This window comes from Erythrolamprus reginae, chromosome 2 (genome assembly GCF_031021105.1).
Source record: "Erythrolamprus reginae isolate rEryReg1 chromosome 2, rEryReg1.hap1, whole genome shotgun sequence".
In the NCBI taxonomy this organism is placed as follows: domain Eukaryota; kingdom Metazoa; phylum Chordata; class Lepidosauria; order Squamata; family Dipsadidae; genus Erythrolamprus; species Erythrolamprus reginae.
In genome coordinates, this window is record NC_091951.1 from 101,267,939 (window position 1) to 101,291,434 (window position 23,496).

The 23,496-nt window shown below is 42.6% G+C and overlaps 1 protein-coding gene across 3 annotated transcripts in view; it reads right to left on the reverse strand.

Moving 5' to 3' along the window:
* CPLX2 (complexin 2) overlaps positions 1–23,496 on the reverse strand; it is a 183,204-nt gene that overhangs the window by 23,618 nt on the left and 136,090 nt on the right. Inside the window, exon 1 of one of the 3 annotated variants that reach the window (XM_070735835.1) lies at positions 2,413–2,552. The exons of the other annotated variants lie outside the window; for them this stretch is intronic. The gene's annotated coding sequence lies outside the window, so the exon portion shown is untranslated. Of the gene's footprint in view, positions 1–2,412; positions 2,553–23,496 lie in introns of those variants that run through there. 3 annotated transcript variants of the gene reach the window in all.

The following is a 23,496-nucleotide window of genomic DNA, read 5'->3' on the forward strand; positions in this document are numbered from 1 at the left end:
AAACAAGAAAAAATTAGGGGAGGTCTACAAGCGACTCTGGACAAAACATAAAAGTGGGCATGGCTGGAAGTTTCCTTTTCCCTATCTGATTGAGTAAAGGTATGGACACAAACTCTCCATCTCTCACCCCAGATTTGGTCCCATTTCCTGAGCTAGAGGAGCCAGTGAAGGAAACCCACAAAACATTTTCCGGGCTTTTGCTTTTGTGCAGATACGTCTGTTCCACTACCTTGTCTCTATGATCCTGAGGATGGGCTGCTGCTTTCAGTCCATTGCAGTTTGAAGAATGTTGGTTATGACCTATAAAGCCCTTCATGGCATCAGACCAGAATATCTCTGGGACCGCCTTCTGCCGCACGAATCCCAGCGACCGGTTAGGTTTCACAGAGTTGGCCTTCTCCGGGTCCTGTCGACTAAACAATGTCATTTGGCGGGTCCAAGGGGAAGAGCCTTCTCTGTAGCGGCCCCGACTCTCTGAAACCAGCTCCCCCCAGAGATTAGAACTGCCCCCACCCTCCTTGCCTTCCGTAAACTTCTTAAAACCCACCTTTGCCGCCAGGCATGGGGGAATTGAGATATCTCCCCCGGGCCTATACAATTTATGTATGGTATGTTTGTATATATGTCTGATTAATAATGGGGTTTTTAAAATGTTTTTAAATTACTGTATTAGATTTGTTATGAATTGTTCTATTGCTGTTGTGAGCTGCCCCGAGTCTATGGAGAGGGGCGGCATACAAATCAAATCAAAACAAATCAGATCAAATCAAATCAAATCAGATCAGATCAGATCAGATCAGATCAAATCAAATCAAATCAAATCAAATCAAAAATCAAATCAAATCAAATCATAAATAAATAAACAAATGTCATCCCACATACTTCAGAGACATTGTGCACTGAGTACAGGAGCGTAACCAAATTCAAAAGATGGATAGTCATTGGATTTGGGTCGGGTGGTGGCAGAAGCTAAAATTTACAATCCTGTTAGGTTCAAGTCAAAGCTGGTTCTTCCTCATCCAAACACAGACAGCCTTGGCAGCATCCCTTGGCTGGCCTAGGGTTGAGTATCGCCAGCATTTCTTTCCTGTCTGGGAGCAGCCTTCCCTCTGGAATATGGCCAGCCTGTCCTATTGCCCTTCCACAAGACTGGGAAGTCACGGGACTTAGGCCATTAGGGTCAGGATGTTAGTAGGGAAGTTCTGGCACGGACATATCTGTCTAGTGGTTTATTACCAGCATCAAGCACTGATGCAATTTTAGCTGGTGTTTTTTAAAAAATGAATTTGTTTTTGCTTCGTTTGCCATTCAGAGGTTCTTAGAGAGACAGGTGGATGATTAAACGAACTGTTTCTACCTCTTGCTCACTGGCCACCTGTACCATATCTTGCCTAGAGATTATCCCAAGGAGAGTTTGCTTTCCTGTCAATGAGCAGATGCAGTAAGTTGCTCATTTATTTCCACCCGTTCCAAACTACCAGGATGATGGGGAATAACAGGTGCAGAGAGAGAACAAAAGGAGAATTTGGCAGAGCAGTCAGCCGAGCTCTGTAGACAGGCTGCAGGTGCAAGCATGTGTATCAATCTTTATGGGGAGTTGCAGCATTTCCTAATGGGGGGGGGGTTTCCATCCACCCCTCCCAACTAGGTGCCTTCTCATTCGCTTGAAAGCCTACCTGTGACACAGGTTGTAGGTAAGTTAACCACCCTGCACACCAGAATATACCCCCTTTCTCTCCCCCCTCCTTTTAGTTTTCACTCTCCCAAGTTCTCCAGGTTCATTCCTCCCGCTCCTGACCCACAGGCAGTGGGAGGAAGGTGCGGTGCCGTTGCCCTCCACCTTCCCTCTCCGCATCCCGCATTATCCAACCACCATCCGCACTGCCGACTTATTAACATGCAGGGCAGACAGCTCGCAGCTCCGATCCGCTACGGGCAACGGGGATCGCAGCCTCCCTTGCTTTGGGGCTGCCAGCGCTCGCTTCCTGCCAAAGAAGCAGGGAGCTCAAGTCCAGAACTTGGGACAGCTCCTTCCCGGGAAGTCCCGGCTTTGCCGGGGGGGGGGGGGGCATTCCCAGCCCGGCCTCCACAGGCAGCGGAGAAGTGGCCAGCCCCGAAGCGCTCCGAGAAACTCGGCCCGCGCCCTGCAAGTTCCCGCTCAGGAGAGGAGCGCCGGCGGGGGGCAGCCCCGAAACCCCTCGCCCTCCCCAGGCTCGCAGCTGCGGCATGAACACTGAGGCTCCCCCACCTGCAACGCTGCCACCCCCGGGCCAGGGCGAGCTTCCCGAGGCGGACTCTCGGCCCTCGGACGCTCCGCGGCTGTGGGGACAACCCTCCCGCCCGTCCCCTGGCGCCCCGCCCCTGCCCTCCTCGCGCGGGGCTCCCGCCTGACCCGCTCGCTCGCCCACTCACCCAGAGCGGTCCGCAAGCCCGCGGCCGGTCGAGGGGAAGGGGCTGCTGCTGCTCCTCTCTTCAGTCCGGCGGCGCCCAAAGCCCGCCTCCCGCTCTTCCCGCAGCCTGACGGTGCCGCTCCAATCACTCCCTTGCAACCCTGACGCGCCTTCCCGTCTCTCTCTCTCCGCGCTGCCTGACGGAGTGGGCCGGCTCATGAAGCCGGGGATCCTGCAGGCTCAGCCTCCTCAGGCTGGGAACCAACGCGAGGCTCGCTCTGTGCCCCCCCACCCCGCCCCCACCCTCCGCTTCCCTCCTTCGCGTCTCCCCCGTGAGGGCATTCCTGCTTTTCCCTCAGCTCGTCTCCCTTTCACCTCAGCCAGTCCCTCCCCCCGCCCGGCTGGCGAGTATTACTTACGCGTCCGAGCTAGGAGCCGTATAAGCAATAGCACTTATATACAGCTTCACAAGTGCTTTACAGACCTTCACCGGTGGCTTCTTTGGCTCCCCGGCAATTAGGCACAGAGCCATTGACAAGGACCGCGGGCGCTTCGGAGGGAGTATTCCCCCCCCTCCGCTCGGGCGTGTGTGGCTGGGTGTGGGTGTATCAGATCAGGGACGGCAGTGGGAGAAACCGCTATAATGTCTTGTGACTGGTCTCGGTGGGCCCCTTTGCTCCTCGGTAAAACCTCAAAGACGAATGAAAAATGCTGAGGGACAAGGCAAGGGCAAACCCACATCCACAGCAGGTCTTACTAAAAGTATGGCTAATTGAAGCAGTGGGATGTAGTTTGGCCAAGCAGGAATCATCACATTAGCCCAGTTCTTTCCCTATTCAAGAATTCCCAGGGAGCAACCCAGCTGGTCAAAAGCTTCTCTGGTCACCAACAGGACTTTTCAAGAACAGAGAAACACTGTGGGGAGGATCTGGTTCTTTTTGAAGCAGATCCTTTTTAAGGGACAGCCTGGATCCTGTCTCACTTCAACAGGGTTCCCTGAGGGATGAATTCTGGTGTGCACCACTGTCCTTCACCTTTAGGGTCTCATCTGTAACCCTGGAGTAGGAATCATGATTCCTACGAAAGAGAGGAGACTGAGCAAAAAATACATCACAAGGAAAAAGAGAGAGAGACAGAGAGAAAAACCACGATGCATAAAAGGATATTGAGATTCTAGAAAAAAAGTGCAGAGAAGAGCGACAAAGGTGATTAGGGGACTGGAGGCTAAAACATATGAAGAATGTTTGCAGGAACTGGGCAAGGGGAGACATGATAGCAGTCTTCCAGTTTGCCACAAAGAAGAAGGAGTCAACCTATTCTCCAAAGCACCTGAAGGTAGAATAAGAAGCAACGGGTGGAAACTAAACAAGGAGAGAAGTAACTTAGAACTAAGGAGAAATTTCCTGATAGTCAGAACAGTTGTGGAACAACTTGCCTCTAGAAATTGTGAATGCCCCAACACTGGAAGTTTTAAAGTAGATATTGGATAACCATCTGTCTGAAGTAGTGCAGGGTTTCCTGCCTAAGCAGGGGGTTGGACTAGAAGACCTCCAAGGTCCCTTTCAACTCTATTGTTGTTGTTGTTGTTGTTGTTGTTGTTGTTGTTATTATTATTATTATTATTATTATTATTATTATTCAGTTTCCTAATCTCGTTACTTTAAGGAAGCTCAAAAGATGGCAGCATCTGACTGACCTGTCTCGGTCTGGAGGCTGAGCCCTGATTAGTCTTTGGACAGGAGACCAAGTAAGAAATTCCAGGACCAGTGCATGATTTTTAAATTTTTTTACATGTGTTCATGAAGTCACTAGTTCAGCCAGCTCAGCTTGAGGATACCTTTATTCCCCACCTTCTTTTTATGGAAGATATATTTACTCTTAAAGGTTGATCGAGCAGCTGGCCTAATTAGTATACAAAAGAAGAGTCTCCTTCAAGCTCAGGTTGCGACCCCATGGACGTGCCCACACAGTCTCTCTTGAGAGCAGTGTGGAAGGGTTTGCTTTTTGTAGGTAGGAGTTTCCTGGACTTTCTAGTCAGCAGGAGTGCCTATTAAGCCTGTTGCTATGAAAGACTCCTTCTGGGCAGGAATAATTTGGACACCTGTCGTGTATCAAGAAAGAATTGTGGGACATTGCTTTACAATCCACAATGACTAAGAGAACAAAATGCCGAGGTTCTCTGAGGTAAAAAGCATAGGGAATGGTTTATTGTTACAGGCTGTCCTCATGTTACGACCACAATTGAGCCCAAAATTTATGCTGCTAAGTGAAACATTTGTTAACTGAGTTTTCCTCCACTTTACAACCTTTCTTGCCACCGTTGTTAAGTGAATCACTGCAATTGTTAGGCTAGCAATATGATTCTTAGGTAAATCTGGCTTCCCCATTGACTTTCCTTGTCATAAAGTCAACAAAAGGTGATTACATGACCCAAGGACACTGCAACTGTCATAAGTATGAACCAATTGCCAAGCATCTGAATTTTGATCATGTGGCCATGGGGAGGCTGCAACAGTTGTCAATGTGAAAAACGGTCATAAGTCATTTTTTTCAGTGTAGTTGTAGCTTTGAACAGTCATTAAATGAACTGTTGTAAGTTGAGGACTACCTATATTATTTTACTATTTTGCAATGGAACATGCATTGCCTCTTTTTGCCCGACAAATTTACATCCTTTCCTGATTTTCTTTGATTTCTGATTAATTTCTGATTATGGTGGATTAAAGTGGCTCTTCTCCCACAATGTTCTAAATCTAGAAGCTGGTTGTTGAATATCAGGGTTACATTTAATCCAAAACGGTAGGTAATAAGATATAATACTAGAAAAATTGCATTATTTAAAAACCTGTTGCCTCTGCTCTTGGGACCTGACATTCTCATTATTATTTTGTAAAAATTCTGTCATGTCTACAAGGTCAGGCAAATTAATCAATTGCAACAATTATTGTTTAGACTTCAAACACAATCCTAAAAAGTGCTACCAAGAAGAGTTTTAAATTTGACTTGTTCAAGAAAGTGGTATGCAAATGTTGGAATTAGTTAACTAGTAGAATTCAAGCTGACCTGTTCCTTTTTGTAAACTTTAGCTCTTTTTTTATAGTTGTACAGTATATGTAAAAGAAGATCATGTATACAAGTATATATATCTATACATCCATAACTACCCTGCTATTTATTTTTCAGGTAAGCAACATTATGCAAAGTCTAGAGGAGAAAACAAAAAATAGAAACCTTTAGAAATTCAAGGCAAAAAGGAAAAGAAAAGGGTATGTAGCTAAACCAGGTTTACAACAACACCATTTGCTATAGCTTTCTACATTATATTTGGGCTTTACAAATCATTCTTTCTTCCCCAACATTTATGTATCACTTCACACACATCATATTTTGTTTTTTAAATTCCTTCACCTCCCTCTTTGGAACATTATTATCTCCATCCAAAATGAAGTTTCTTATCCCTCCTTATCTTCTCAAGTTCAACCCATTCATTCTTCTTATATATATTTGTTTTGAACTTTTATTATTCTCTCTTTTCTACTGGACACTTCACATTCATTCCAGAACCATTCATACTTGATGTCCTCCCTTCTGATTTTATCACATACTACTTAAATCCTCCGTTCCCACATAATTTAATTTTTGTTTCACTTGCCATATTCAGCATTTATTTCCATATCATAACAAAATGGGCACAAGCAGCCTTGTGCTGGAGTTTTCACTTATTTCAATAACATACAAACATGCATACAATGTCAAGACTTTCTCATTTTTTCTATTTTAATAAATATTCTACCAAATTGTACAAATTCATTTATTTTGCTACATTTTCACTATGAATATGTGATTTGCAATTATTCACTCTGTTCTCTATGAAATACAGTTACAGTATTTGATCTTTGGTGCATTACATTACAGATTCGTACTCTGTTGCTTTAGAATCATAGAATTGGAAGGAGTTTTAGAGGTTATCTTGTCTAAAACTCTGCTCAGCAAAGATCCAATACAGATGATATCTAGACACTTTTGAGGATCTGCCATGATGGGAACCTGAGTCCTTTGGGATTGGGCGGCATAGAAGTTGAATAAATAAATAAATGTGGTAGAACTGGTGGATAGCTCATAAGCAGGGAGTTCTTCCTGATATGTAGCCTGAAATATCTTCCTTTAAAAGTTAACCTATTGCTTCTGATCCTGCCCTTTGGAACAACAGAGAATAACCCATTCTTTCTTTATGACAATCTGTCAGGTATTAAAAACTGTGACTCTTTTAATGTTAACTATTCCTTGTTCATTTTTTTTGCAACAATCTTTTTCTCTCTATATACGTTATGCATTCTCTCTCTCATTTTTTTTGGCACGCACTTTCTCTTAGTGTTTTTCTTCAAACACACCTCTTGCACCTTATAATTCCACCTTTTCATTTCTGTACTTCATAGCATAATTCTTTTTATTCTGTGAAAAATGAAAGCTGTTTTAACATCCTTTTTCCTTGTCTGCTTTCTATTCATTCAGTTGGGAGATTAATCTGTCTTCTAATATATTTTCACACAGAACTCATACTCTTCTTGCAGTCATTCTATTTTCATTTTAATTTCTTTCCCTTCTTTGATTATCTTTCCTATGAATGGTTCTGAAGATGAACTTGAAGATCTTATAAATAATGGTCTGTTCCAGAGGTCTCCAACCTTGGCAACTTTAAGCCAGCCAGCTTTGCTATGAATTTGAATTCTGGGAGTTGAAGTCCTCCAGGATTAAAGTTGCCAAGGTCGAAGACCCCTGGTCTGTTCAATATGTGGAACCTCTCATCACACACTTATGCTTAACAAAATATTGAACAAATATTTTATAATTTTCTTTTTTTCTAAGCAGATACTCACCAGTCTCCATTGTCATTCATTCTTAGGTTTTTAGGTTTCCAAATATCTCAGCCAATTTTTCCTGAATATTCTTGTTCTGTTCTTACTTATCCATTTATGACAACTGACAGAGCATTTCCTCCTGTCTCCCCCAGGTTACAGTCATTCAACCACTTGGTCAATTTTTATTAAAGCTCATATCTGGTTCTCCAATGAAATCATTTTTCACTCCGAATAGACATAAAATACTTACTTTTATCACGTGACTCCCAACTCCCCCCCCAAAAAAATTTAGAGATCCTCCTATGAAAGTTATGGATGCCTTTAGAAGGAGGAACTTCTTCACACTCATTAAAAAACCCCTGTGGGATCCTGAGTCTGGTGGCTGAATCAAATGGACAGGTCTATAGGGAGATGAGTTTCTAGAAACAAATGGCAAACCTTTTTTTCCCCTCCGGTGCCGAAAGTGCACGCATGCACACTATTGCACATGCTTGATGCCCACACCCATAATTCAATGCTGCCCCACCACCCATGTATTTGCACATGATCCCCCTGCTCCCCCATTTCATGACTTTGGGTGGGCCCAGTAGGTCCGTTTTCTGCCTTCCCCAGGCTCCAGAGACTTCTCTAGAGCCTGGGAAGGGCGAAAACACGCTCTCCTGCCCCCCATAGGCTCTCCAGAGGCCAAAAACACCCTCTCAGAGCCTCCGTGTGAGCTGAAAACCAGTTGGCTGGTGTACACATGTGTGTTGGAGCTGAGCTAGGGCAACAACACCATCACTGGACTAGATAATAGTTTTGGTTGGGCTGTCTAATAGATAAAACTGTTTTATATTATATGAAGAAATGACTCATTCATAATACTAAGTGAATTATCTAGAAATAATAATGTGATAAAAATTTAAATACCAAGGTGCTATATCTTTTCCTTTCCTTTCCTTCCTCTTTCCTTCCTTCTTCCCTTTCCTTCCACTTCCACTTCCCTTACTTGCCTGTTCATGTATGTGTTCCTGTATTTATAAAAGTAATTCAGATAATTCTATCTCTCCCAAGATGACTGTTTATAATTTAAATGACAATTCTAAGAGTTTTGAATTTCCCCATTAGCTCTGGATTTTTCTGTAAGACCTAGAATGTTGTATAAGAATGTTGTATAAAAAAGTGAGGTGTGTGCACACTGTTAGCTAACTTAGATTAATGCTTCTGTGCAACACCCTTCCAAACAGCTGCTGCTCTGAACTGACTCTCAGGAGCAATTGAGGGGCAAACAACTGGCTTCTATCAGTCTGAGGGAATATCCTCCCTCCCTCTGAACAGTAGACTCCCAAGTTTTTAAAAAGCAGCTTTCAAAATTGTAAGATATACAATTAAGTAAAGTGTAACCACATAACGTGTATTGCAACATAAAATGAAATAAAAATGGCATACTTCATATGTCTAGGTATTTTGATCACATTGCGCAGCGGATTGTCAGCTACGTTGACCCCAATTTATTTCCTGGGCTTGGTGTAAAGCTGTTATTTTAAGATTTAAAATAGCTTGGGGTCAGGTTATTCATCTCTCTCTCTCTCTCTCTCTGACTGTATTTAAACCCTATAGAAACCTCTATAGAAACCCTGTCTCCAGTGTTCCCTTCAATGAAGTAGCTCAAATAATGACCGGGACAAGATCTTTTTGGCCAGGATGTTTCTGCTTTTGCGACAATCTTCTCAGAAAGTCTTCCTTGCAACCACATTTATGTGTGTCTAGTTTTAATGTCTTTCCAGTAATGTCAAGTAGTGTTACATGTTCTGGATCCCATTGATTGAGCAGTGTAAACTTGTGGAACTTGGAATGAGGATCTTCTCTGTGGAAGGCCTTGCTTCCCAATAGTCTGCCCCAAGATTCCTGTATCTCCCACCCTGATGACATTCAGAAAATCATTAAACCCTTGGTTGTTGTTTTTTATGCCCTGAGATAGGGTGGCTGCCCCCTAGTCTGGGTTTTACTTTAATTGGTAGAGTGTTTTATGGTTGGTTTGATTTCCCTACCCATGTAACTTGTTTTTCCTCTTTTAATTGCCTTGATTCATTAAAGAGATAGACACACACATTACCCTTTTCAGCACCAGATAAAGACCTATTTGTTCAACCAGAGCTTTTAAATTATGGATGCCTTTTATTTTAAACTTCTTTGCTCTGAAATTATACTTCTAGTTCAACAGTAATAATTTTATTGATTTCAATTGTACTTTAATGCATTTTGTGCTCAAAGAAATGGTATTTTAGAGAAACCTAGTAAGAAGCTAAGAGAAAGGAAATCTCTTTTGAGATGTATACCTTCTGAAAAGGAAGGTCCAGATAAGGAGCCTTATAGCTTGTCCATTGGTTCAAGACATTTAAGGGAGTATGCATCATTATTCATAATCTTTAGTCATCTGATTTTTTTTAAAAAACATTTCTAATTGCTTTTTTTGTGGTCCTGGTTTACCCATATCAGCGGTCCCCAAACTATGGCCCGTGGGCCACATGCGTCCCACTGAGGCCATTTATCTTGCCCGTGGGTCTTTTCCAAGGCCGCACTGGAAAAGCAGTGAGAACGTCCCCCTCAATCTCATCTCACCCAAGGTAAAGTAAGGCTTTTCGAAAGCCGAGCTGGGCACAACACACACACATACACGCACACACTCGCCTCCTCCTCCTCTTTGAGTTGCAAGCTCCCGTTTTCTGAACGGGGATTGAATGGGAGTCCGGGGTTGGAGGGTGGAGACTTGTCGGGTGAGTCCTCCGCGGGGAGAGAAGAGGGAGGGTGAAAGAGGGAAAAGAGAGAGAAGTGGAGAGAAAGAAAGAAAAGGGAAAGAGAAGGGGAAAAGAGCGAGAGAAAGAAGTGGAGAGAAAGGAAGGAGGGAGGGAAGGAAGGAAGGGGGAGAAGGAGAAGGAGAGAGAAAGGGAGGGAGGGAGGAAGAGAGATAGCAAGAGAGAGAGTGAGAAAGACAGAGCAAGAGACAGAAAGAAATCAAGAGCGAGAGCAAGAGAGAGAGAGAGAGAGAGAAAGCAAGAGACAGAGAAAGAGAAAGAAAGCGAGAGAGAGAGAGAGAGAGAGAAATAAGGTATGTGCAGTGTGCATAGGAATCTGTTCACAGGTTATTTTATAGTCCGGCCCTCCAACAGTCCGAGGGACAGTGAATTGGCCCCCTGTGTAAAATGTTTGGGGACCCCTGACCCATATCATATCTGCAGGACCATAAAAATCAGAAAAGAAATAGTGAGGGGTAAAACAAGGCACATGCCTGTTTGAAACAGCAGGTTTAAGCTCCTCTTATTTAGGGATGAGCATTCCAGCTGATTTACAAACAAACATACCAGTTCACCCAGGGGACAAATGAACTTTCTTGCTTGAAATGGCAGAAGATTCAGAGCTTCATGAGAAATTTCATGGTTTAAGGTCTCAGAAGACAGTGGCTAATGCTGGCATCATCTCTGACATGGGAAGACACTGAGACCTGCTGAAACTGCAGCTGGCATTCCTGCTCTTCATTTTGCAGGGTGGTTCCAAATAGTTGACATGTCATTCATACCTTCTTTGATGCATACTCCTCCCTTTTCCACATATTCTGCTCCATTGGCCATGGATTGTGTAAAAAAAAAGAACCCATTAGAGTCTGCAACCCTAGACAGAATTAGTAACAAGTAAGCACCACTGAGCTTACAATAATTGGTTTCTGAGTAATCATTTCTACCACTGTGTGCATATTTACACAGATGTTTATTGTGCTGAATGATATTTGCTTTCTTCTCCCATGCTTGCTTTGGATTTTGGAACGCAAGCTTTTTCCTAAAAATCTGTATTTGTAAAAACTGATGACTTAAATTAATTCATTAATTGTACTGTAAAAATTAATGATGCTGTTATTGCCGGGCAATATTATTCAAATGATGCTTACTGAGTCACAAAGTGTTTGAAGTGAATGAATGCACGCACACACAAAAATGAAAACAAAATGGATATAAGATACTGTATATTCAACAAGCTATGTTATTACCATCAAGTTAAAAAAAATGTCCATTTTTCTCTAATACAAGAATTGGCTATGGCTAATTATCTCAGAGAGTAGTTTAGTATACCAAACCTAGAAGTGTTATAATATTGTCTTGTCTCTTCATAAAGACAATTCTGTTCCTTAGCCCCAATGAAGTTCTCTTGAAAAAGCACTTTTGCATAGGTAATGAACCATGGCAAGAAATAATACAAGATAGCCTTCTTTAAGAAACTGTGGAAATGATGGTGGCTTTGGAAGAAAGATTAACGAGATAGTCATGTTATTCATTTCCTTGAGCAGGAAGGAGAAAGATGACGGGAAAAAAAAAATCTCCATCACCCACTGCTGCAACCTGATGACTATTAAAGTCTGCCCTAGCTTTTGTCAGCTTCTTTCACTTAATCTTTGGTGCACATAGCACAGCATTGCAAGGAGAGAATTTAGAAGTTGATTAAAACACTCCCTATAGAGATACAAGACATTTGTGATGATAGGTACAGATACAGTGGAAGGACTAAGCTTAAGAAAGCACATTGTTGAATGCAATCAACAGCTCTCTGGTCTTTTACCACTACAGTACTGTTAACTGTCTCAGATGTCCAGCTGTAAGATACGACTGAATGATCAAACAGTGCCAGTCTAACAAAAGCCACAGTCTTACTCTATATGTCACTATTAACATAGCGAGTGCTTATAGGCCATGGTGAGGAGAAAGAAAGAGAACCTCAGATGGATTTCCATTCTACATGTTTAATGGAACTGAACCAGTGCTGAAGGAAGCTAGTCACTGAGACAAGTGGGGAAAGAATCTAGCAATTATCTCCTGTCAGCTTCCTACTCACATTGGGACAGGTTGCAGAAAAAATTGTTTTCTCTGTCCCTGGTACTGATTTATTTATTTATTTATTTATTAGATTTGTATGCCGCCCCTCTCCGCAGACTTGGGGCGGCTCACAACAATAATAAAAAACAATGTATCACAAATCTAATATTAAAATGTCTCTAAAAACCCCTTATTTAAAAAGTAAGACACACACACAAACATACCATGCATAAATTATATAGGCCAGGGGGAGATGTCTCAATTCCCCCATGCCTGACAGCAGAGGTGGGTTTTAAGGAGCTTACAAAAGGCAAGGAGGGTGGGGGCAATTCTAATCTCTGGGGGGAGTTGGTTCCAGAGGGCCGGGGCCGCCACAGAGAAGGCTCTTCCCCTGGGTCCCGCCAAACGACATTATTTAGTTGACAGGACCCGGAGAAGATCCACTCTGTGGGACCTAACCGGTCGCTGGGATTCGTGCGGCAGAAGGCGGTCCCGGAGATAACCTGGTCCGATGCCATAAAGGGCTTTATAGGTCATAACCAACACTTTGAATTGTGACTGGAAACTGATCGGCAACCAATGCAGACTGCGGACTGTTGGTGTGACATGGGCATACCTGGGGAAGCCCATGATTGCTCTCGCAGCTGCATTTTGCACGATCTGAAGTTTCCGAACACTTTTCAAAGGTAGCCCCATGTAGAGAGCATTACAGTAGTCGAACCTTGAGGTGATGAGGGCATGAGTGACTGTGAGCAGTGACTCCCGGTCCAGATAGGGCCGCAACTGGTGCACCAGGTGCACCTGGGCAAACGCCCTCCTCGCCACAGCCGAAAGATGGTTCTCTAATGTCAGCTGTGGATCGAGGAGGATACCCAAGTTGCGGACCCTCTCTGAGGGGGTCAATAATCTCCCCCCCAGGGTAATGGACGGACAGATGGAATTGTCCTTGGGAGGCAAAACCCACAGCCACTCCGACTTATCAGGGTTGAGTTTGAGTCTGTTGACACCCATCCAGACCCCAACAGCCTCCAGGCACCCGCACATCAGTTCCACTGCTTCGTTGACTGGACATGGGGTGGAGATGTACAGCTGGGTATCATCGGCATACAGATGATACCTCACCCCATGCCCTTGGGTGATCTCACCCAGATGGTTAGAGGGAAGCTATAGTAAGGAAAACGTAACACCAGAAGAGCAGATGAATAGGTTGAAGACAGGTTGGTCAAGGCAATGAAGCAAAATTCAGAGGTAATAAACTATGTGTAGTCCTGCTCAGGTTCCGCTCATGAAAATGTGTACTCATTGGGGGAAACATTTTCAAAAGGCAGATTTGGATAATAAGCATATAGTGCATCCCTTAAGCAAGCCCTACCGGAATAAAAGGCTTTTGATATGAGAAACATGCTGTTACATAACTACCAAAAATGGCTTATGCAAGAGGCATTTCCAGCACCATTTCATTTCCTGAGCATTAAAAATGTGGGAGATTCCCACAGAACCTGTGACAGACTTTACTGCCTTACGCAAGCATTGCAGCAAAACCCAGTGGCAAAGTTGTACAAATGTCTGCTATGCATGCTAGATTACGTTATGGGAAAGAATCATGGTAGCAGTCAAGACCCTAGGTTCAAGTTGCCAAAGGAATTGTCAGTAGGGATGGAGTAAAATAGATGTTTTCCCAGCAGTGATTCCACTTATTATATTACCTGCATTTCGGTTTGAACTACAACTCAAAGCATAGTTCCTCCTCATGGGTAGAGTTTTCTGAAATACTGCTTCATTGGTGCATGCTACACAGCTACACACTACATTCCTGCCAAAACTACTAATAAAGGAATGGTTTTCAATTTGAAAGTAGGAAAGGATCTTGCAATTGTCCCATTTTTGTGGGTCTCATTTTTCCAAGATTAAGTCAGTCCAAAGCTGCTTTGGCCACATACAGATTGCATTAAAAAAAATTGCATGAAACATTTCTTCGAACAAAAATTTGTACGCATTATGCCCTAATTTACCCAGATCTGATATTTTCCCAACATCGACATGTTCCCCAGTACAATGTATTTTGGTGTGTATATTTTTGGGTTGTGATATTTTTCACATTTGAAAAACTCCAGATTGATATTTCTGTTCCAACTTGGCAACAGTCAGAAAGTGTGAATTGGATAACTTTATACTTCGATGGAATTTGAACAATTTCTGTTCCTTTCTCCTACTCTCTCTTTTCTATGCGCTGAATATCCAGCATCACTTCCATTGCAGCACTTGAGAAGTTATTGGCATTTGTTCTTCAATACAAACACAACCTATTTATTTATTTATTTATTTATTTATTTATTTATTTATTTATTTATTTATTTATTTATTTATTTATTTATTTATTAATCAGATTTGTATGTCGCCCCTCTCCATAGACACGGGGCGGCTAAGAACAATAATAATACAATGTAAAAAAATCTAATATTTAAGTTAATTTAAAAACCCCCAATTTAAGAAACCAATCATACATACATACATACCATGCATAAATTTTATAAGCCTAGGGGGAAGGGAAAGTCTCAATTCCCCCATGCCTGACGACAGAGGTGGGTTTTAAACATGATTTCATTTATTTATTGTCACATTCCAGTGCTGACTTAATTATTTGTCCAATAGAAAGGCTAATTGTTCAAGCGCAGCCTGTGGATGAGAAGCTTTGCCCCATTTCCTGATGTTAAGTTCTTCCAGTACCTTCCTCTGATGTAACATATTCTCTGCTTTTCTGCGATGATGCTACTGTCAAGAGCAGCTGCCCAACAGTCCCCAAATCAAACACATTAATAAACAGTAATGACTATGAAATCCTTAATATGGTGTTGCTGTCAGCATTCTCAGAAAGACAAACTCTGATAGTCAAGGGATCTACCCTGTTTTCCCCAAAATAAGACAATGCCTGATAATAAGCCCAATTGAGCTTTTGAGTGCATGGCAATAAAGACAAGCGCTTATTTCAGGGAAACATGGTATGACAATTCTCCATGGCCAACTTGGTATAGTCAACTCACTATGGCCAAGTTGTCATGGACAACTTATGGCCAATCTGTCAGGGCAACTTGCCACAGCTAACTTGCCCTGGCCAACTCACCTTGGCCAACTTGACTCAGCCAACTCACTGAGGGCCAACTCATCACAGCCAGCTTGTCATAGCCAATTTACCAAGGCCAACTTGTCTGGGCAACTTGCCATAGCCAACTCACCATGGCCAATGTGACTCAGCCAACTCGCTGCATGACAACTGATCACAGCCAACTTGTCATGGTCAACTCATCACAGCCAATTTGTCTGGTCAACTTGACTCAGCCAACTCACTGCAGGACAACTCGCCACAGCTAACTTGGTGCAGGACATCTTGCTGATTGATAAGAGTTATACTAATATCAAATTTATTTATTTGTTTATTTTTTATTTATTTGTTCGTTTGTTTGTTTGTGTTTGGTTTGCTTTGGTTTGGTTTGCTTTGATTTGATTAGACTTAGGGCAGCTTCCAACATGTTAGCAGTAGCACTTTTTAACAGAGCCAGCATATTGCCCCCACAATCCGAGTCCTCATTTTACCCACCTCGGAAGGATGGAAGGCTGAGTGAACTTTGAGCTGATGATGAGATTTGAACTGCTGACCTACAGATCTACAGTCAGCTTCAGTGGCCTGCAGTACAGCACTCTACCTGCTGCGCCACCCCACATTTATTCTATTGCAATATTGGAATAGAATAATTAAAGGATGAAAAAGGAGGGACAAAATGAATGGCAAAATTTAAAACAATTTGTTATTTATTTTAAATAAGTAAATAGAATTGTTACATTGTCCCACAGCAAGCTGAGCCATAACGAGTTGGCTGTGGCGAGTTATCCTGCAGTAAGTTGGCCATGGCGATTGTCCCATTCTGCAATCAAAGAGGAGCAATTGCATTCTTTTTTCCATTAGTCCAGTCAAACAAAAAAACCCACAGAAAGATCTCCCTCGAGAACAAAAGCTGAACCTACTGAAGCCAGCAAGCAATCTGATAATCAGCAAAATCATGGGAGCAAGCTATGAATGGAAAAACAAAAAAAAAACAAACGACATTTTGTAGGGCTGACAAGCTTTTTCAAGAGCCATGTGGTGCCTGTGTAGATCATGCCCCAAAGTGCCACTATTCTTGCTTCAACCTTTGAGTCTGCATCTTTATCCTTTTGCCAGACCCATCCTCGAATACAGCTCATCTGTTTGGAACCCATATCACATATCAGACACCAACACCCTTGAAAATGTCCAAAGATACTTCGCCAGAAGAGCCCTTCACTCCTCCACTCAAAACAGAATACCCTATGAGACTAGACTTTCAATCCTGGGCCTAGAAAGTTTAGAACTAAGACGCCTTAAGCAAGATCTAAGTTGATCATATGCTGCAACGTCCTGCCTGTCGGCGACTACTTCAGCTTCAATCACAACAACACAAGCGCACACAACAGATTTAAACTTAATATTAACCGCTCCAAAGTTGACTGTAAAAAATATGACTTCAGTAACTGAGTTGTCGAAGCATGGAATTCATTACCAGACTCCATAGTGTCATCCCCAAACCCCCAACACTTTATTTACGGTTGACCTATCCAGATTCCTAAGAGGTCAGTAAGGGGTGAGTACAATTGCACTAGAGTGCCTTCCGTCCCCTGTCCTATTGCTCTCCTATATCTCCTATACCTTTCTTCTATTCCTACATCTCTTCTTCTATTCTTTCATTGATATGTTCTATTACTTTATCTTCTTTTCTATTTTTTCATAGATATATTTAACTATGAGTATCTCCTCTATAACCTTCATCATGTATTTTACTATGTGTATACCCACTAAAACCCTCATTGTGTATTGGACAAAATAAATTAAAAAAAAAAATAAATTAGCCAATTGCATATTATGTGGGACTTCCTGGATGTTTTTCTCCCCCAACTGAAGGGCGGTTAGTGTATGTGTGTATGCATTTCTCTGGAGAAACAGCAGAGATAATGGAGAAAGTTACTTAACCTGCCTGCCTTTGTTTTGTTTTCCCCCTTGCACATTTGCCCAATTAAAACAGCCCTCTCCAGACTACAGCCTGCCTCACTGGCATGCATTTTTTTCGCAAAGCAAACACACAGAGCAATAAGGGGTATTTTTAACTAAGAAATGGCACAAGGGATCTCCTGTAAACATTTAAACAACCCTCAGATCTCCAGAGAAATGATTTGAGATTGAACTTTTGGAGGTCTGGTTCTACTTTTGGGAAAACAGTTCAAGGTGCTCAAATCAGTTGTCTTCAGGTTCATACTTTTCAGTTGTTATTAATTAAAAGTCTATCATTACAATACCAATTGGCCTTTGAAAATGAAGAGACACATGGTTCAAAAAATATCGAGAACACTTCATTGGGGATATGTGGCATTGGATCAGATGACAATTCATTTTCTACACAGTCCTTGACTTATGACCACAATTGAACCCAAAATTTCTGATACTAAGCAAGACAAGTTGTTAAGTGAGTTTTGCCCTATTTTACAACCTTTCTTGCCATAATTGCTAAGTGAAGCACTGCAGTTGTTAAGTTAACAATAGAGTAGTTAAGTGAATCCACCTTCCCTTGTCAGGAGGTCACAAAAAGTGATCACAAGACCTGGGACAGTACAACCATCATAAATAAATGCCAGTTACAAAAGTATCCAAATTTTGATCATGTGACCATGGGGATGGTGCAATGGTTGTAAGTGTGAAAAACGGTCCTAAGTCACTTTTTTCAATACTGTTGTAACATTTAGTATTGTACACATAGCCCTCATTCAAATAGCATAATACAGAGTAATCAGTCAACAGCAAGCCGTCAGCCAACTATCAGCTGATAAGACTTGAGAGGCAGGTGTGGGAAGCCTGTGGTGTCATTAGTGGTGTCTCCCTTTCTCACCACCTGGCACAGATAGAAAATAAAAGCAGCTGCAGGGAAAGTGAGCAAGGTGGGGAGAGATGGCTGAGTTCTGGTGAGCAGAACGGAAGGAGAACAAAGAGAGCTTTTTTTCCTGCTCTTTCTTTGTAGTGACGCCAAAGGGCTGCTCAGGCCCAATCACCTGTCATTTTGCTCCCTCTTAGGCCTCTCCAGCAGGGTTGGGTTCTGGTTTGCTCAGGGATGCGCCTTATGCACGTAGGTGCAGTGCTAAAACCAAGCTTCTGTGCATGTGCAGAAGCAAAAAACCCAACCTGGCGGCCTTTATGGCTCAGCCGAAAGAACAAGCTCGGGCGTGTGGCAGGCCTGGGTTGCTGCCAGTTCCAATGACCCAGGCCACCAAGTTACTACTATAGAACCAGTCTGAACTGGGAGGAACCCACCTCTGTTCTCCAGGCCCTGGTTTGCGAACCTTCATGTGATGGCAGCAGCTCTACTAGCCTTGTTGCTGAAGAATGGTGAAATACATGTTAGCTACTCACTGGATTTCAAAATGCCTTGAGAATAGGAGGAAAAATGCCACACCCAGGATGTATGGGTAAGCCCCTAGTTGAAGCCAAGCGTGCTAAAAAAAAAAAGTTGGTTTCATCAGTTTTGATCCCTAATGCAATTGTTGAAAAAATAATTTTCACTGAAATTTTAATCAAGTCATAATGGATCTGATATCAACTTCTTTTTTTGGCATGGGCTTTTGCCCTGCTCCTCTAATTTTTAGTTAGTACTAGAGAAGCCTGAAGAATTACATCTGTCACATTATTATTATTATTATTATTATTATTATTATTATTATTATTATTGATTAGATTTGTATGCTGCCCCTCTCTGCAGACTCAGGTTGGCTCACAACAGTGATAAAAAACAATATATATTGACAAATCTAATAATTTAAAATCTAAAATAGCAATTGTACATTTAAAAAATCTAAAAATAAGGAACCTCAATATAAAAACATACATACAGTCATATCATGCACTAAAACTACATAGGCAGGGGGAGATGTCTCAGTTCCTCCACGCTTGATGACAGAGGTGGGTTTTGAGGAGTTTACGAAAGGCAAGGAGGGTAGGGGCAGTTCTAATCTCTGGAGGGAGCTGATTCCAAAGGGTCGGAGCCGCCACAGAGAAGGCTCTTCCCCTGGGTCCCGCCAGATGACATTGTTTAGTCGACGGGACCCGGAGAAGGCCAACTCTGTGGGACCTGACTGGTCGCTTATTTATTTTTATGCCACCCTTCTCCTTAGACTTAGGGCGGCTTACAACATGTTAGCAATAGAACTTTTTAACAGAGCCAGCATATTGCCCCCACAATCCGGGTCCTCATTTTACTCACCTCGGAAGAATGGAAGGCTGAGTCAACCTTGAGCCGGTGATGAGATTTGAACCGCTGACCTGCAGATCTACAGTGAGCTTCAGTGGCCTGCAGTACTGCACTCTACCCATTGCGCCACCTTGGCTTGATATCTCCAAGTTGCGCATGGCTGCTCTCCTCAAAGCCCTGAGGGTAGTTGTAAATTGAGGTATCAATCTGATGATCTATCACCAGGGTGTCAAACTTGTGTCCTCACGGTGGCATCACATGACATATCGTGACTTCCCCCCCTTTGCTAAAACAGGTGGGGGGGGTGGCCAGTTTATGATGCATCTGGCACGCAGCCTACGAGTTTAACAGACCTGATTTATCAAGTACAGATGTTGCTTCAGGGTTGTTGTGGATCTTTTCTGCAAATTTGTTCCATTTCTATCTCAGCCCAATACTTAGGAAGATCTGCCCACCTTAAACTCTTTTTGTCACAGAAATACTGTCAGGAGCCTGGCTCTCTTTTTTATTATGGTAATTATTTTTGTTCTCCCTCTTCTGTTGCATGTTGGGTGGTAAATTATAGGCCTTTTATTCCCTTGCATAGCAAATATTTCCTTTCAGCTCTCTTGCTAATTGCTTCCTTCCCCTTCACACTATTGTCCAAGCAGCATTAATAATCCAGGCCTGAAGGTTCAAGGATTGCAAAGCAAAACAGTTCAGGTAAAGCCATTGTTGGATACTAACCTCATACACTACATCAGAACAGGGTCCCTTCTGAACCCAAGGGGTTATCTTTCAAAAATAAAGCAATAGGACTAGGAGTCTTTAAGCTACTTCTGTCATAGTTGTACAAAGAGAATTCCTATTTGTAAGAATGCTTCAAACATTTGCTTCATATGCTCTAAGCAATCCAGATTCAAAGGATGTTCTAATTGAGATTGCTGGTAGGTTAATAAGCATCAGTTAGGGGAAAAAGGCACAGACAACTAGAAAGTAATAAAACTACTGTGCAGAGTTCCCAGGAACACAGAACTATGGAAGCCTGAGAGATGAATTTCAGATGAGAAGGATTTATGGGTAGTGATTTCTTACAGTCTCAAAATGGGTGAATAGTGCAGTCAGGCGGTAGGGAAAGCAAGTAGAATGCTTGGCTGCATAGCTAGAGGTATAACAAGCAGGAAGAGAGAGATTGTGATCCCCTTATATAGAGCGCTGGTGAGACCACATTTGGAATACTGTGTTCAGTTCTGGAGACCTCACCTACAAAAAGATATTGACAAAATTGAACGGGTCCAAAGACGGGCTACAAGAATGGTGGAAGGTTTTAAGCATAAAACGTATCAGGAAAGACTTAATGAACTCAATCTGTATAGTCTGGAGGACAGGAGGAAAAGGGGGGACATGATCGAAACATTTAAATATGTCAAAGGGTTAAATAAGGTCCAGGAGGGAAGTGTTTTTAATAGGAAAGTGAACACAAGAACAAGGGGACACAATCTGAAGTTAGTTGGGGGAAAGATCAAAAGCAACATGAGAAAATATTATTTTACTGAAAGAGTAGTAGATGCTTAGAACAAACTTCCAGTAGACATGGTTGGTAAATTCACAGTAACTGAATTCAAACATGCCTTGGATAAACATATATCCGTCCTAAGATAAAATACAGGAAATAGTATAAGGGCAGACTAGATGGACCATGAGGTCTTTTGCTGCCGTCAATCTTCTATGTTTCTATGTTTCTGTAAATAATTACAGATAATATCCTAAAAGCACATAACAAGAATCGATGAATTGATAGAATGTGCTACTAAGAGATTGTGTGTGTGTGTGTTTGTGCGCGCCTGCCTCTGAATCAGTGTTGAATCAATTCCTGGACAAGTTCTCGCAGTTTTCTTGGCAAGATTTTAAAAATGCTTTGCCATAGCCTCCCACCACTCTACCACCTGGGTCTGCTTTTCAAAAGCAAGTCATTACTATTTTCCTTTTCTTTCACGATTGGATATGTGAACCAGTGAACTAAACTGGAGGAAAAAGCTGGGATCCCCAAGGAACCAATAATTTATTTCTCAAGGCCCCCTGCCTTGGCAGGGTTACAGATAGATGCTAAGCTCCCTTTGTGTTCCTTTGTATGTCTGTGGCTTTGTATTCTCTTTTAGTGCATCTTCATTTGTCTGCAGGCACACTTCCATTTAGCCAATAAAGCAGGAAGCAAACAACACAAAAAAGTTTGTGTTTGGAAGATGCAAATTCTAATGGGTGTAATGTTGAGGGCGTCAAATGTAAAGTGAAGTGCGGAGGAGATGTTACCCACTGACAGAACCAGCAGACTAAAAGATCGGAGAATAGCACTTAGCAATAGCACTTTGACTTATACTGTATACCGTTTCACAGTGCTTTGCAGCCCTCTCTAAGCAATTTATAGAGTCAGCGTATTGCCCCCAACAATCTGGCTCCCCATTTTACTGACTTTGGAAGAATGGAAGGCTGAGTCAACCTTGAGCCTACTGAGATTTGATCTGCCAAACTGCTGGCAGCTGGTGATCAGCAGAAGTAGCCTGAAATACTGCACTCTAACCACTGCACCAACACGGCTCTAGCATGTTAGTGGGAATTACTTTTTAAAAATATCTGATGCTTCCTTTCTACCTTCAATAGCCCATGTCACAGCCAATTTCCTTGGGTTCTTAGATCCAGACAAAACATTTATTTGTCAGGCCGAAGTCTTCATGTGGAGTTAGAGAGTTCAGCCTGACACAACACAAGGGGGGATGGGAGGGGTAGTGAGTAGTCAGAGGGGAAAGTTACTAGACACAACCAAAGATTCCTTTCTCCAAGCCAAGGCCACCGTTTGTTCTGCCTCAACTGAAGAGAAGAGGAAGTTGATAAGCCCCTGCTCACAGACTGGCTCTCGTGATGAACTTGTGGGTGTGGGGGATGTAAGATGAACCTTAACCTAGATGGGATTCTGGGAAGTACTCAGAATCGGAATGACAATGGCGTAGCTAACATGGTTCTGTTAATAAATCAAGCTCTGATTGAGAGAAATGGACTGGGACTTGGTTTATTTCTCAGATGCTATTCAGAACACTGACATACAAATTCCGATTCTGAGATTCCAACGCTGACATTATTAATTGGACTCTTATGCCACCCCTCTCCAAGGACTCAGGGCGGCTCACAACATATAATAAAATGGGTCCAATTAATTAAATATATAATCTAAAACTAAAAACCCTAAAAAACCATTCAATCAGTTTCTCTCAGTCCATTTGATTATTTTTGAGCCTGAGTTAGGAACTTAATCTCCAACTTCTATTATTCCCCCCTTTCTCTTCCCCTGGAATCTCCAGGTGAGCTGTAACCTCACCCCAGCGGTGGATTCTACTTACTTTCCCCACTGGTTTGCATCCTGATAGAAGTGCACATTCCCGGAAATGGTCCTCTGCTCACGCGCAGCACTAAAGACAGCGCATAAGCAAAAAACAAGATGGTGCCACCTATGGCGCCACCAAGAGAACCGGCTGAGGGATGTGGTAGGCCTGGGTCACTGCCAATTCCAGCAACCCTGGTTCTATAGAACTGGTCCAAAATGAAAGGCACCCCCCTCTTCCTTACCCCCCCATTAATAATACCTCCTGGCCACAATCAGCCAGTGAAGCCAAGTTTCTGCCTGCTGTTGTACCCTGGGAAGATGCCAGAGCCACTGGCCAAGTCAGTTTCTCAGTCCTCACATCTTCTCATTCTCTCTGAGGGATTGCTAAATGAAAAACCACCTGAAAAAAGGATCTCCTTCCTTCCAGAGTAGTAAATATTCATTCCACAGATCTCTTTTCCTTTCAGACTTATCACTTCGTATTTGTGTGTGGGTGGGTAGGGAACAAGGTTTATTTCCTAAAGAGAAATAATTGTAATAATAATAAAAAACCAAACGCCTCTCAACACCAAAGGATGGAAGGATTTCAATCACCCACCCCACATGCTTGGGCTCTAACACCATGGTGATAAGAACCCAGAGGTCCGATTACCTGTAATATTGGTGGTGGCGGTGGGGATTTTCCACTAAAGCAAAGGGACAGCTCAAATCAGTCAGCCAGTCACTTACTCAGTCTGTCTGTCTGTC